The sequence below is a fragment of the Oncorhynchus mykiss genome, chromosome 4 (assembly GCF_057628025.1).
Source record: "Oncorhynchus mykiss isolate SJ-2025 chromosome 4, ASM5762802v1, whole genome shotgun sequence".
NCBI classification, from domain to species: domain Eukaryota; kingdom Metazoa; phylum Chordata; class Actinopteri; order Salmoniformes; family Salmonidae; genus Oncorhynchus; species Oncorhynchus mykiss.
The window spans coordinates 42,933,901-42,948,474 of record NC_143025.1 but is presented as its reverse complement, the minus strand read 5'-3'; the positions used below and the strand labels follow the sequence as shown (position 1 = coordinate 42,948,474).

The window sequence follows — 14,574 nt, the reverse complement described above, 5'->3', positions numbered from 1 at the left end:
CACTTTAGAGCAAAATAATATAAGCCCCAAGGCTGTTTCCATTCAGTAATCAGACTAGTGATGTCAGATGTCCTCACACAAATGCCACACTGCTTTGTTCAAATGTCAAAGGCCCTGCAGATGACGGATATAGCGTTACTTACACAACACACGGTCTCAATTTATACACCCTTCATAGGGCTGTGGCGGTCATAAAACTTTGTCAGCCAGTGATTGTCAAGCAAATAACTGCCGGTCTCAGGGTAATTTACCATTAATTAACAAACACATGTAGCATCTCCCGGCTTCCACACATACAGTGCCTTGCGAAAGTATTCGGCCCCCTTGAACTTTGCGACCTTTTGCCACATTTCAGGCTTCAAACATATAGATATAAAACTGTATTTTTTTGTGAAGAATCAACAACAAGTGGGACACAATCATGAAGTGGAACGACATTTATTGGAAATTTCAAACTTTTTTAACAAATCAAAAACTGAAAAATTGGGCGTGCAAAATTATTCAGCCCCCTTAAGTTAATACTTTGTAGCGCCACCTTTTGCTGCGATTACAGCTGTAGGTGGCTTGGGGTATGCCTCTATCAGTTTTGCACATCGAGAGACTGACATTTTTTCCCATTCCTCCTTGCAAAACAGCTCGAGCTCAGTGAGGTTGGATGGAGAGCATTTGTGAACAGCAGTTTTCAGTTCTTTCCACAGATTCTTGAATGGATTCAGGTCTGGACTTTGACTTGGCCATTCTAACACCTGGATATGTTTATTTTTGAACCATTCCATTGTAGATTTTGCTTTATGTTTTGGATCATTGTCTTGTTGGAAGACAAATCTCTGTCCCAGTCTCAGGTCTTTTGCAGACTCCATCAGGTTTTCTTCCAGAATGGTCCTGTATTTGGCTCCATCTATCTTCCCATCAATTTTAACCATCTTCCCTGTCCCTGCTGAAGAAAAGCAGTCCCAAACCATGATGCTTTGGGACTACAAGCCACTGATGCAGGCCTTTGGAACATCTACATTTTAAAAAGTCTAATAAATCCATGTAATATAGCCTACACCATCACAATAAATCCATTATTTATTTTAGACAGGTCTAAAGAAACATGATATTAAGAAAATGTAGTCTATTTCAGAAGAACAAAATAGCATACTCTGAGTTGTCCTTTTGTTAGGCCCTGATCTGGCTATGCCCTGTGGCGATTTTAGCATATAAATCTTGGTAGGGCAAACTCTTTATACAACCAAAGCCCCTACACAACACAACACTAAACAATACATACACCACTATAATGGTGACAAACGGTTCCCACAAATTGTTAGGGCCTACATAAAGCTGTCCCAACAGCAGAGTCCCATCAGCAGTCCCAACACCTTACCACTGTTACACCTGGCTATCAGCAGAGCCTTGTCTGACAGCGAAACAGTTCATTCAGCCTCATTTACAGCCTTTTCAAAAAACATAGCTGATATGGCTGACTTGCTTAAACAAATGTGGTTTCTACTGACAATTGAGACGTACAAACTATGGCACAAGGGGACGACGAGCGGATAAGAAGCAATCCGTAATTTCGATTTAAGACATTAATGAGTAAGCTAGGAAGGACGTACTCAATATAACTAACTATTTGTTCAGCACTTTGGAAATGTATCGTGACAGAATTCAGAACATGGGCCATTCTTACACCATTCTCCCTGTATACCAAGTCAGAACCGTAGGATGAATAAAGGTTGCATAGAAGAAGATAATGAAAGCTCTTACAATATTTGATGATGACATTTATCTAAAACAGGTTATAGACTACATGTGTAGGCTAACAGTAGGCTAAGTTATAAGGGGGAAAGTGGACAAATGTATTAGGGTGAGGCGCATGGGCTACTAACAGCTTACTACACAACATACACTTAGTATTACTTTCTTAGCTACTGTATACGTATTTCCCTGTGTCATGTCTACTCCCGCTCCTCCCCTCCGGCGTTCGACGTCGCTGGTATACTGACCACTGGTCCTGGGATCCATCATTACGCACACCTGCAGATCGTCATGACACTCACCTCCATTACCTTCCTGATTATCTCCCCTATATCCGTCACTCCCTTGAGTTCCTTCCTAAGTTAGTATTGTTTCTTTGTCCATGCTTAAAAGCCACTGTTATAGTGTCTCGTTTCATGTTTGTTGTTTTATTAAATGTTTCACCTGCACCTGCTTCTCGACTCATAGTGTGTCCGTTACACCCTGGCAAATTACATCATTTATGCAGCAGCATTCAAGACATTTTTGGACTCACCTTGTTGTGCTGTGCTCTCTTGAACAGGAAGAAACAAGGCTGAATCATGGCTGAAACATGATGTTAGTGATCTTCAGGTTGGAGCTCTAGAAAGAGGCCTGAGTTCCCGACTTGGAATTCCGAGTTGGATGACCGTTCAAAATGTATTTTCCCAGTTTCTAGTTGTCTTGAACTCACTGAAGTCTGAGATTTCCCAGTTCCAAGTTTCCAGTTGCTTTGAAAGCGACAAAAGTCCTGCTAGATTGACAGCATGGCCAATGTTGAATGTTAAACCCAGAATTGAACCACACATCCACTTCACTGAATAGCAGGCTAGCGATTGTTTTGCAATGCTTGCAGTTAGCCACTGAGTCCTTCCAAACCACTCATTGTTGAATTGGCCATTTCCAACTTGTTGTGTAATGTCCATGGCCGATGAGCACTGATGTTTTATGTATAATTTATCTTCATATGAAAAGGTTAATGCTAATGTTTTGAAATTATGTTGACATGATGAGTCCAATCTACTGTAGATATAACTTGATTTGACGTCATTTAATCTGTAGCCAATGACTTTGAGCCTTCTTAGATGGGCACTTCAAATGTAACTACACTGTATGAAAGCATCCAAGGGGCTTGAATTTTCGAGCTCTCCCTGTAGATTTTGCGATGATGTAGTTTCCCCATGAGTGACAGAACACTGAGCCAATCACAGTGCAACTAGAGAACATTACCAACCCTTACGCTCCCTATTTTCTGCTGGCTGCCCAACCACCACAGAAAGCACAGAGCTAGGCTGAAACACCTCCATTTTGGAGCTTCCTTCCTCAATAAATAAAAAAAAAGAACATGTTTGTATGCGGCTTTATTAAATCAATGATACATTTTTCTTTTACATTGTTTTCAAACTGATATGTGACGTGTTAATGCCAAAATAACATGCAAAACAGGCACACAAAAATGTTTTATTTACAATACCAGTCAAAAGCAAGATGGCGCCAACAGAGATGGTTGCCTAGCTTCACGTCCTTAGGAAACTATGCAGTAATTCGTTTTTTTACATATTATTTCTTACATTGTTAGCCCAGAAAATCTTAAGTGTTATTACATACAGCCAAGAATAACTATTGGATATAAGAGCAACGTCAACTTACCAACATTACAACCAAGAATACGACTTTCCCGAATTGGATCCTTTGTTCGGACCTCCAACCTGGACATTGGTTATAATCCCAGAGGCCGTCCCAAAACAAAGTCGTCGCCGCAGAAGAGGCCTCCTGGTGAGACTTAGAAGGCGAGAACACCATCCACCGCTTCCGAGCATACTACTCGCCAATGTCCTGTCTCGAGACAACAAGGTGGCTGAAATTATGGCACGAGTTAACTACCAGAGAGACATCAGAGATCGTAACATTCTCTGTTTCACGGAAACATGGCTCACTCGGGATATGTTGTCAGAGTCGGTATAGCCAACGGGTTTCTTCATGCGTCGCGACGACAGAAACAAACATCTCTCTGGGAAGAAGAAATGCGGGGGTGTATGCTTCATGATTAACGACTCATGGTGTAATTGTAACAACATACAGGAACTTAACTCCTTTTTTTCACCTGACCTAGAATTCCTTACATTCAAATGCCGACCGCATTGTCTTCCAAGAGAATTCTCTCTGATTATAGTCACAGCCGTGTATATCCCCCTCCCCCCAAACAGATACCTCGATGGCCCTGAAATAACTTAAATTCCATTGATGTAAACTAGAAACCATATACCCTGAGGCTGCATTTATTGTAGCTGGGGATTTTACAAAGCTAATTTGAGAACAAGGTTACCCAAATTCTACCAGCACATTGATTGTTGCACCCGCCCGAGCAAAACATTGGAACACTGCTACTCTAATTTCGCTGATGCGTACAAGGCCCTCCCCCGCCCTCCCTTCGGCAAATCTGATCATGACTTCATCTTGTTGCTCCCCTCCTATAGGCAGAAACTAAAACAGGTCGCGCCCGTGCTTAGGTCTATCCAACACTGGTCTGACCAATCGGGTTCCATGCTTCGCTTCAATCAAGTGGACTGGGATATGTTCCGGGTAGCCTCCGACAATAACATTGACATATACGCTGACTTGGTGCGTGAGCTTATTAGGAAGTGCATTGGAGATGTTGTACCCTCTGTGACTATTAAAATTTTCCCTAACCAGAAACCGTCGATTGATGGCAGCATTCGCGCAAAACTGAAAGCGCAAACCACTGCATTTAATCATGGCAAGGCGACTGGTAACATGACCGAATACAACCAGCGTAGCTATTCCCTCCACAAGGCAATCAAACAAGCAAAGCATCAGTATAGAGACAAAGTAGAGTCGCAGATCAATGGCTCAAAGACAAGATGTATGTGGCAGGGTCTACAGACAGTCACAGATTACAAAAAGAAAACCAGCCCCGTTGCAGACATCAACGTCTTGCTCCCAGACAAATTAAACAACTTCATTGCGCACTTTGAGGACAATACAGTGCCAATGGCACAGCCCGCTACAAAAGCCTGTGGGCTCTCCTTCAATATGGCCAATGTGAGTATAACATTTTAACGTGTTAACCCTCGCAAGGCTGCTGGCCCAGACGGCATCCCTAGCCGTGTCCTCAGAGCATGCTCAGACCAGTTGGTCCGTGTGCTTATGGACATATTCAATCAATCACTATCTCAGTATGCTGTCCCCACATGCTTCAAGATGGCCACCATTGTTCCTGTTCCCAAGAAAGCTAAGGTAACTGAACTAAATAACTATTGCCCTGTAGCACTCACTTCTGTCATCATGAAGTGCTTTGAGAGACTAGTAAAGGATCATATCACCTCCACCCTACCTGATAGCCTAGACACACTCCAATTTGCTTACCGCCACAATATGTGCACATACGATGCAATCGCCATCACACTACACACTGCCATATCCCATCTGGACAAGAGTAATACCTTTGTAAGAATGCTGTTCATTGACTACAGCTCAGCATTCAACACCATAGTATCCTCTTAACTCATCATTGAGCTTGAGACCCTGGGTCTCGACCCCGCCCTGGAATTTCACATGGGTCACCCCCAGGTGGTGAAGGTAGGAAACAACATCACCACCCCGCTGATCCTCAACACTGGGGCCCCACAAGGGTGCGTTCTCAGCCCTCTCCTGTACTCCCTGTTCACCCATGATTGCGTGGCCATGCACGCCTCCAACTCAATCATCAAGTTTGCAGACGACACTACAGTGATAGGCTTGATTACGAACAACGACGAGACAGCCTACAGGGAGGAGGTGAGGGCCCTCGGAGTGTGGTATCAGGAAAATAACCTCTCAATCAACATCAACAAAACAAAGGAGATGATCGTGGTCTTCAGGAAACAGCAGAGGGATTACCGCCCTATCCACATCAATGGGACAGTAGTGGAGAAGGTGGAAAGCTTCAAGTTCCTCGCCGTAAACATCACTGACAAACTGAAATGGTCCACCCACACAGACAGCATGGCTAAAACCCTCACAAACTTCTACAGATGCACAAACGAGAGCATTCTGTCGGGCTGTATCACAGCCTGGTACAGCAGCTGCACTGCCCTCAACCGCAAGGCTCTTCAGATGGTAGTGGGCAAACTACCTGCCCTCCAGGACACCTACAGCACCTGATGTCACAGGTAGGCCAAAAAGATCATCAAGGACAACAACCACCCAAGCCACTGCCTGTTCACCCCGCTACCATCCATAAGGCGAGGTCAGTACAGGTGAATCAAAGCTGGGACCGAGAGACTGAAGAACAGCTTCTATCTCAAGGCCATCAGACTGTTAAAAAGCCATCACTAACATAGAGAGGCTGCTGCCAACATACAGACTCAAATCACTGGCCACTTTAATAAATGGATTTAATAATGGTATCACTAGTCACTTTAAATAATGCCACTTTAATAATGTTTACATATCCGACATTACTCATCTCATATGTATCTACTTTATATCATCTATTGCATCTTGTCTTTGCCGAACGGCCATCGCGCATCCATATATTTATATGTACACTACCATTCAAAATTTTGGGGTCACTTTGTCCTTGTTTTTGAAAGAAAAGCACATTTTTTACCATTAAAATACCATCAAATTGATCAGAAAAACAGTATAGACACTGTTAATGTTGTAAATGACTATTGTAGCAGGAAACAGAAGATTTTTTAATGGAATATCTATATAGGCGTACAGAGGCCCATTATCAGCAACCATCACTCCTGTGTTCCAATGGCACGTTGTGTTAGCTAATCCAAGTTTATCATTTTAAAAGGATAATTGATCATTAGAAAACCCTTTTGCAATTATGTTAGCACAGCGGAAACTGTAGTGTTAATTAAAGAAGCAATAAAACTAAATTCACCGTATCCGCCTATGTCGGGATTGTGCATCTGCGTTGGAAAGTGGCAGAGCTACAGAGCTGTTTGTCAGACCAGTAGACATCCCAAAAATCAGTCTTCTCACGAAAAGGTCTGAACGTACGAAACGGTTTGGCCTACAAACTAATATGACCACTCTATGGAAAGAGGAAACTCTCACAAACACGATGCTGTTCTTCGTTTTACTCTAGTTCCCCACAGGACTCATCTGAATGTAACCCAGTACCGGTTTAAAAAAAGAAGAGAAGTATAGAAGTAGTTTTGTGTTAAAACAAAGAAAAACTTAAATATTTCCTGAGCTTTCTTATATCTCCTAAATATAGGACACTTCAACATTTTTTTTTCAACATGATTTTTTTTTTTACTGTCTGTTTTGAAATGATGACTAGGTGTTGTAAAGTTATGAAACTAGGCGTATGTCACTACTTCACAGGAGAGGCTTTTGAACCTAAACATTATTTTGGGGGGGCAGAAATGTAACATGTGAACTTTCATGTGCCCAAATAACAAACTTGTATTCCATCTGTAAAGACATGTTACAATTTTCAATTACGAGCCCAGTTGGTTTAGCCACGGACAAAGACAGAAATCTTCCCGCTAGCCATGATTGGCTGAGATAATGGATGGGCTGGATATGCCGGGAGATGAGTTTGGATTGGTCTGCCATGTAGCATGCTTCTGTTTATAACATTAGCTGCTCAGTATGTGTTGATACAGTAGTGCTTTATACCACACTGAATTCCAACTGATCTATTGTAATGAGTCCTGTGTGTAGCTGGTGAGCGAGTTAGGCACAAGACAGCAGATACAAGTAAAAAATGTGCTTTACTCAAAAAAGGCAAATATACAAAGAAACATCTTTAGCACACACAGACTGACCGAAATATACAATAAACAATCACTCACAAAAACCATGTGTGGAACAGAGGGTTAAATAATGAACAAGTAATTGTGGGATTGACAACAGATGTGTGAAACAAAGACAAAACAAATGGAAAATGAAAAGTGGATCGCAGTAGCTAGAAAGCCAGTGACAGCGACCGCCGAATGCAGCACGAACAAGCAGAGGGACTGACTTCGGCGGAAGTTGTGACATCTATCAAAAGATCCATTGGATAAAGTGATATGCTACTTTCTGCACACGCCACGGTCAGTGTGAACTGGAGTAATTTGACACCACTGGCCAAACAAGGTAGCTACAAACAAAACAAAAAGTAAAATGGTTCCAGTCTGCCGTGAGGCGTTCATCCGTGAGTCTAGCTACATTTTCAGATATTATACGTTTCTAATTTAGTCAGAAAGTCATTTTAATTGCATGTTAAATCGTACTGTTAGCTAGCTAGCTAACGAACGTTTGCTTGCTGGCTCGCTAGCTAATGTTACACATATGATCTGTCTAGTAATATTATTCAAAACAGAAATCTATTTGCATTCTTAGATATAGCCTAATATTAGCTTGCTAACATTGTACCTGGTTTGTTAGCTTTAGCTACCTGCAGATTCATACTACAGCTATGATAATGTTTGTATTGGTTGGTAGTAGTATGAGCTGGGATTATGCTGGGTCATTGTTTAGCTAGCTACATGTTTAAACAAAATACTACGTGTCCAAACAAAACACTTTGCCAGATGATTACATGACCCATGAATTTAGACAAGTGTTTCAGGAAATAATAATTATGAAATATTTCTATCTGGACACTTTGTTTTTTATATTGTTATTATGCAAGTAACCATTCACTGTACTGTTTACACTGTCTGTATCCTGTGCATGTGACAAATCAACTTTTTATTTTATATATTGTGTGTTTACCAAAGACAGTAATGTGAAGAACAACATGACCTGCACCAAAGTCAGATTAGGATATAGGCCAAGGACTAGATAAAGTGTATTTTTACCTGGTGTTTTTCCTTATTGTAAGCTACTACTTTTTCCACTTTTAGTCACTTTTAGCCTCTGTCTGTAATATTGAAGACTTCAAATCTTTTTTTATTATTACCTTTTTATACAACAGTGCATGTTTTATTGATTGACATTCTATAGTTTAGTTGAAATGCAGTATGTTGTGCTGACTTTTTAAACTAAAGAGTTTCATGGCAGAAAAAAGTAATATAATATGGCACACTGATGTATGTTGCATTCAAGCTTATTAAATGAAACTGTACAATGTAAACTCTGGTCTCGCTGTATTTCTTTGAGATCATACAAAACAATACAGTATAATTGCATAGTTTGGACTCTAAGAAGTTCCTAAGAGCAAGTTTTCCTATAATTGCATACCTTAGTAGGCTAGCAACTATAGGGAAATCGTTGTATGAATTTAGTTTTTGTAAATGCTTTCACTCAGAGTATGTTTCTGATTATATTACTGAAACAAAAGCTAATAGGATTAGAGATGGGTAATCATAGTTGGCTAATGGAATCATGTCTAGGATGTAAACACTGGACCATTTACCTCAAAGTAGTACAGTTACACAACATCCTTCCAGCCAAGCCATCAGACCGACCAAGCTGCAATCTTGCTGAGCACAGCAGAGAGAACAGGAGATAATTGAGATCCCCTCAAATGGTTATGATAATGCTCCTAAGTATTATTTTTTCTAGCTAGCTATCAGTAGAAGAACGGCATTGTTTAAGTTAATGACTTTCAGCTGGGGCCCTAAGGAGGAAGGGGAGTTGATTACTTCCAGATTGGGGTTTGACAGATAGACAGTGCTCACTTTCATATCTGTCTTGGCGTCGGTTCAAGTCTGTCAGGTTCTGTCTACATAAAACACATCCAGGAGTCGCTTTGAATATTTAGCGTGTACGGCTAGTTGACTACACAGGATTGAGTTTGGGTTGTACAAAAGTTGCGAGGAGCTGTTCCTCCTTAAAGCTGTATGAAAGGACGGGTTGTCAATAACGAGTGACTGAGACCCTTGAAAAATAAAAAAAATAAATGTATCAAAGTGTTGAAGGCAAGAACTCCCATCTGAAAGGTGATGGCGTGGATTATCTTTACGGCATTTTGGGGGGGTCAGAAAGAGTCTTTTGAGATATGAATAGCCCATACACATTCCCCACATCCCGTATGAATTAAAGATTAAAATGCCTCATCGTGAAATTTTGATGCATTTTTTTCCTCTTTGGCAAATAGCAGCCAAATGTGCTGTCACCTTGTCAGAAGTGGTTAGCGTCTGTGACAGTCAGGGCTATCATTCCTAATACTTCTCAATGTCCTCTGTGGTGGCCCAGCAGCAGTTTTAATATATTAGCTGAACTAACACTAATTTGTCCAGTCACGTCAGCAGTGGAGAACATTGGGCCCTGGTCCAGACTGACTATATCTAACCCAGCAAAACTCAGACAGGATAAAAGGCATGGGGGTTTACTCACTAAAATACTATGTTTGGGAAAAGCCTAATGACCGAGAGACACATGCCACAGCAGAGAACAATCCATGTCCAAGCCAAAAGTTGCTGTAGCGGAGAAATGTCAAAATATGAGTAATAACAAGAATGATGTTTATGCTGTTATGAAAGAGTGGTTTCATTTGAATTATGCAACAGAGACTGTTAAATAGATGGTGTGGTGGTTAGAGAAGCTACAGTGTCTTTCGTCAAGTAAAGAATCCGACAACAACGATAGGGTAATTTTTCTAGTTTCCAGAACTGGGCCCATGAAGTGCCCAGACGGTCTATGCTTTGATCCTGAATAGAGTGAGCCTTTGTGCGTTCTACACTGAAGGGAAAGTTCAACCCTCTGAGCCCAGCCAGGATGCTTTCAACCAGGGATAGAGAGAGACGGGAGAGGGAAGGTTCGCCTTGCTTTCCCTCTGAGAATTCAGACCAGAGGAATGTGCTTTTATATGCATCACTCGTTCTCATGGTAAATCAAGTTACAGAAAGAAAGTGGACCAATGATTTTGGGGGCCACGAGTGCCCATCATCTCACACCTATGTCAAAATTCTATTAAAAAATGTATATATAATTTTGACAGTAACCATCCTTTTTAATTTCAACATGTAGCAAGCAAAGTGTTTGTGTTGGCCAATCTACATAGGTAGTAGGTGAGTCAGACAGATAATGTAATTATCTATTTTTCAGCGGCGCTGCCCACAGTCCGCCTTGGCCTCCTCCCCTAATTGGCAATCAAGTGAAACATTTTTAGGCGAATCAAGTTGAACTTGGATGAAGAGTGAGTGCGTTATTCAAAATGGAAAAACAAAAGGCAAGAAAAATTATCACAGTTATTTTTTAAGGGCTCCTAACCAACTGTGATATTTTGTTCGTTTTTACACATTGTTTGTAACTCATTTTGTACTGTATTTTGTCATGTTTCTGCTACCGTCTCTTATGACCGGAAATAGCTTCTGGACATCAGAACAGCAATTACTCACCTCAAACTGGACAAAGATTGTTTCTTTAATGAGTCCGACTCGAAGGATATACTGCTTCCCGGAGACAGGGGTCCAAATCCCTGTCATTAGCACGAAGAATAGGCGGAAATACAGGGGGCGGAGGTCTGGGTGCCTTGTGAAAAGTTGTTGGTGAGTGAGTAAACCACCACTACCAGACAGACAGACCTCTGAAACTAGATCCTAGACTTCCTGACGGCCTGGCCCCAAGTGGTGATGTTCGGCAACAACACCTCCGACATGCTGACCCTCAACACGGGGCCCCTCAGGGCTGTGCGCTTATTCCCCTCCTGTACTCCCTGTTCACCCACAACTGCGTGGCCACGCACAACTCCAACACCATCATCAAGTTGACGGCACAACAGTGGTAGGCCAGATCACCAACGGCGATGAGTCAGCCTACAGGGAGGAGGTCAAATACTTACCAGTGTGGTGCCAGGAAATAATCTCACCCTCAACGTCAATAAGACCAAAGAACTGATCTTGGACTATAGGAAAAACTTCCAAAGACTCCAGCCACCAAAGACATTGACTGTCCATTCTAATACCATCCGGCAAACGGAAACTTTGTAGCGCCACCTTTTGCTGCAATTACAGCTGTAAGTCGCTTGGGGTATGTCTCTATCAGTTTTGCACATCGAGAGACTGAATTTTTTTCCCATTCCTCCTTGCAAAACAGCTCGAGCTCAGTGAGGTTGGATGGAGAGCATTTGTGAACAGCAGTTTTCAGTTCTTTCCACAGATTCTCGATTGGATTCAGGTCTGGACTTTGACTTGGCCATTCTAACACCTGGATATGTTTATTTTTGAACCATTCCATTGTAGATTTTGCTTTATGTTTTGGATCATTGTCTTGTTGGAAGACAAATCTCCGTCCCAGTCTCAGGTCTTTTGCAGACTCCATCAGGTTTTCTTCCAGAATGGTCCTGTATTTGGCTCCATCCATCTTCCCATCAATTTTAACCATCTTCCCTGTCCCTGCTGAAGAAAAGCAGGCCCAAACCATGATGCTGCCACCACCATGTTTGACAGTGGGGATGGTGTGTCCAGGGTGATGAGCTGTGTTGCTTTTACGCCAAACATAACGTTTTGCATTGTTGCCAAAAAGTCTGACCAGAGCACCTTCTTCCACATATTTGGTGTGTCTCCCAGGTGGCTTGTGGCAAACTTTAAACAACACTTTTTATGGATATCTTTAAGAAATGGCTTTCTTCTTGCCACTCTTCCATAAAGGCCAGATTTGTGCAATATACAACTGATTGTTGTCCTATGGACAGAGTCTCCCACCTCAGCTGTAGATCTCTGCAGTTCATCCAGAGTGATAATGGGCCTCTTGGCTGCATCTCTGATCAGTCTTCTCCTTGTATGAGCTGAAAGTTTAGAGGGACGGCCAGGTCTTGGTAGATTTGCAGTGGTCTGATACTCCTTCCATTTCAATATTATCGCTTGCACAGTGCTCCTTGCGATGTTTAAAGTTTGGGAAATCTTTTTGTATCCAAATCCGGCTTTAAACTTCTTCACAACAGTATCTCGGACCTGCCTGGTGTGTTCCTTGTTCTTCATGATGCTCTCTGCCCTTTTAACGGACCTCTGAGACTATCACAGTGCAGGTGCATTTATACGGAGACTTGATTACACACAGGTGGATTGTATTTATCATCATTAGTCATTTAGGTCAACATTGGATCGTTCAGAGATCCTCACTGAACTTCTGGAGAGAGTTTGCTGTACAGAAATTAAAGTGACTGAATAATTTTGCATGCCCAATTTTTCAGTTTTTGATTTGTTAAAAAACGTTGAAATATCCATTAAATGTCGTTCCACTTCATGATTGTGTCCCACTTGTTGTTGATTCTTCACAAAAAAATACAGTTTTATATCTTTATGTTTGAAGCCTGAAATGTGGCAAAAGGTCGCAAAGTTCAAGGGGGCCCGAATACTTTCGCAAGGCACTGTATTTTCCAGCTCCACCTGTGCCCAGCCTAAGACACCCAGACACCTCCCTTAAGGAAAACGCCTTCCCCTGCTGGTTCCACAACCACCCTGGTCTCACCTTTCTGTGGACTTTGTCACTGACCTTCCCCCCTCCCAGGGGAACACCACCGTTCTCGTCTTTTTGGACTGTTTTTTCAAAGCTTGTCACCTCCTTCCTCTACCTGGGCTCCCGTCGGTCATGCAAACCGTGCAGGCTCTTTTTACACAAGTCTTCCGGCACTACGGATCCCAGAGGACATTGTGTCAGATCGTGGCCCTCAGTTCACCTCACACGTATGGAAGGCTTCATGGAATGCCTGGGGGTCATGGTCAGTCTCACCTCCGGGTACCGTCCTCATGCAATGGGCAAGTGGGCAAGTGGAGAGAGTCAAATGGGCAAGTGGAGAGAGTCAATCAGTAAGTGGGCAGGTTCCTGATGTGTTACAATCAGGACCAGCTGGGGGAGTGGGCGGATTGTATACCTTGGGCTGAGTACACATAGAATTCCCTTTGCTACTCCTCCACTAACCTCACTCCTTTCCAGTGCATTTTGGGGTATCAGCCGGCCCTGGCACCTAGGTATGAGAGCCAGACCGAGGCCCCTGCGGTGGTCGAGTGGTTTCGTGCACTGAGGAGATCTGGAAAGCTCGTCTCCAGCGGGCCATGCGTCGGCACAAGGAACAGGCCGACCTGTTCTCTCTCTCGTGGAGACCGTGTCTGGCTCTCCACCCTGCACCTGCCCCTCCGCCTGACCTGCAGGAAGCTGAGCCAGTGGTTTGTGGGGCCGTTTAAAGTCCTGAGAAGGGTTAATGAGGTAACGTACTGTTTACAACTCCCTGCTGATTACTGCATTATTCCGAGTTTTCATGTGTCTCTTGTTCAGATGAATTTAGTTATTATGTGTTCATTAACCAATTCAATTAAAACACTCTATATACCTCACATTTCATCATAAATGTCCCTCATCCTCCTCTCAGATACAATGGCAATATAGTTCACAAGCCTTCTCACATTGTCTGCCACCTGTTAAACAATCTACTACAAGCCCAAGGTCTCTCCCCTCCCCGGGTGGGGACAGAATGTCCTGTAAGGAACACAGTATTCCAGCCGGTCTGACGATAGCATTTCTAACAAGGAACAGAAAGTCCTTGTTCTAATTTAGAACTAAAACTACACACATTATATTTAGTGTTATGATTGTAATAAGATTCATACAATCACACAGTGACAGGGTAGTATTCGGTTATTTATATTTCTACGTTAAATGTATACATAATTTAGTCATTATTCATATAAAACCCATAACACTCTCCTCAGGTCAGTGGTGCCTGGTCCCCTCGCTGAGGCTGGACCCAGTGACGCCCTTCCTCACTTGGTAAGTGAAGTCCTGGATTCGAGGCATTAGGCGGGGCGTCTCTGTCACGGCCGTCCTCCTCTTCATCTGAAGAGGAGAGGCGAGATGGATCTGAGGACCAATACGCGGCGTGGTAAGTGTCCATGGTCAATCTTTAATAAAGAAAGTAGT

The 14,574-nt window shown here is 42.6% G+C and overlaps 1 long non-coding RNA gene across 1 annotated transcript in view; it reads right to left on the bottom strand.

Moving 5' to 3' along the window:
* Window positions 1–863: 863 nt before the first annotated feature.
* Window positions 864–14,574, bottom strand: part of LOC149984020 (uncharacterized) — a 468,468-nt gene continuing 454,757 nt past the window's right edge. The window contains exon 3 of the long non-coding RNA XR_016495282.1: window positions 864–966. This is a non-coding gene — a long non-coding RNA (uncharacterized LOC149984020). The remainder of the gene's footprint in view (window positions 967–14,574) is intronic.